A 2,061-nucleotide genomic window follows, 5' to 3' on the forward strand; every position below is an offset into this window, starting at 1 on the left:
CCATGTCATCCAAGATGTTCATGTCTTTCTTTCGTCAGTCGAAAAGAAATGAAGGTTTTTGAGGAAAACATTCCAGGATTATACCGCATTCTTCATAAAGCTTACGTTGAATGTCCTACGCCTTCCCTATTCAAGTTACGGAAAAAAACGAAACTGGCGCCGCGTTCGTTCCGTAAGTAGAATAGGGAAGGCGTAAAACATTCAGCGTAAGCGTTATGAAGAATGCGGAAGCGGAAAGTACGTTCAAGGCGATATTTTGTTTATAAAGCATAAACGGTTGTATTTTTTTCCGAAAATGACCGATCGATTCGCTAGATAAGATCCTTATTTCTCATCTGGGATCGTTCAAAGCCCTTGAAGCTGCACTGAAACTGCAATTTTGACCTTCAATCTGTTGGTAGCCATTGAAATCCACTGTAAGGAGAAAAATCCTGGAATGTTTTCCTCAAAAACCTTCATTTCTTTTCGACTGACGAAAGAAAGACATGAACATCTTGGATGACAGGGGGGTGAGTAAATTTATCAGGAAAAGTGGACTTAAAAGTGGACTAATCCTTTAAAATATGTCCCTGCCATTGTTTTTTCTCAAAATGCACACAAGTTATGTTTTTTTTCTAGTGTACGCTTATAAAAGCTACTTAAATATCCTAATTGAACTAAGGCCTAATCCTGGCTTAGGCTAAGCCCTGTCTGTGAAACCGGGCCATAGTGTACTACAAGTGGTAACTATATAGTTTTTAAATACAGAGATAGTATAATAAAAGCACATTTTAGTTCATATTTCATGGTGTCTCAAAATAGCACAGTTGAGTACACTTAGATGTTTTTATGATTATCTTATGAAGTACTAAAGAGGAAGTTTGAGTATATTAAGTACAAAATTAGTGCGCAAAAATAGATCACTTTAAGTGCATTATAGATATGTACTTTTTTCCGCTGGGTGAGCCCAAACTTTTGAACTGTAGTGTGTGTCAGCAGATGTTTTAATGAGATTGTGCAATTTTGGGAAATTTATAAGATGTACGGAATAATTACAACACAGTTCTTTTCAGAAGATGTGGCCAGTGAGTTTGAGAGCTGTGTAGTGTGAGCTTGGTCTTTTTTAGTTACCTGATATCGGTTGCCCAAAAAGTGTCAGCAAAGTGATTAAATTAAATGAGTAGAACTATAACAAGAAGATTCATTTAAGAAAGTTTTTCTAACATATCATCATGCCTATGGCAAAAATGACTCTACTTATAATGATTCTTTCAATCAGGATTTTTTTTTTTCCTACATTTATAATCAAATACAATCTACCTCACTGGCATGTGATGCCCTTCCTGCATTACATTCCCCTGTGAAGACCAGTTCAAAACTCCAATGAAAGTCACTCATTTTGAGCAACTCTCACTATTCTAATTGTTACTTTTACAAAGGACTGTTCTCCTTTACTAGTCAAGTCATGTTTTTAACATTTTTTTTTTTTTTTTTTTTTTTGAGAGAGGAATCCCTCATATGCAAAACAATAATGTACATTAAATTTATTGGAAATGCTTGATTCATTATCAGTGTTGGGTAAGTTACTCTAAAAAAGTAATTAATTACTAGCTACTAATTACTGTACATCTTCAACAGTGTAATTATTACTAATTACTCTCTCTAAAAAGGATTAATTGGATTACTTATTACTAATTAAATCTCATATCAACTTTAACCAGTTGAACAATCCAAGGATAGACATAAAACTGCAGTTTTAATTTGTTCAAATAAACATATACAATTGCATAATTTATTCTTGAACTGACCAAAGTGTGTAAATGGAGATGGTGACATTAAAAACATAAGATGTTGAATTTTGATATAGAATTGTTGTATAGTCTATACAGTAATGCAATTTCATTAGAAGTAACTGTAATTAAATAAAGAGTAATCCCTTACTTTACTTTTTTAAGGGAAAAGTAATTAAATTATTTAGTAATTAATTACACCCAACACTGATTATGTTTTTTGATCTGAAACAGAACTGTATCTGTAACCTGTTTGATCTTCAGACCAATTGTGGTGTATGTTTTTGAAGTA

The sequence above is a fragment of the Megalobrama amblycephala genome, linkage group LG21, assembly GCF_018812025.1.
Source record: "Megalobrama amblycephala isolate DHTTF-2021 linkage group LG21, ASM1881202v1, whole genome shotgun sequence".
Lineage (NCBI taxonomy): Eukaryota > Metazoa > Chordata > Actinopteri > Cypriniformes > Xenocyprididae > Megalobrama > Megalobrama amblycephala.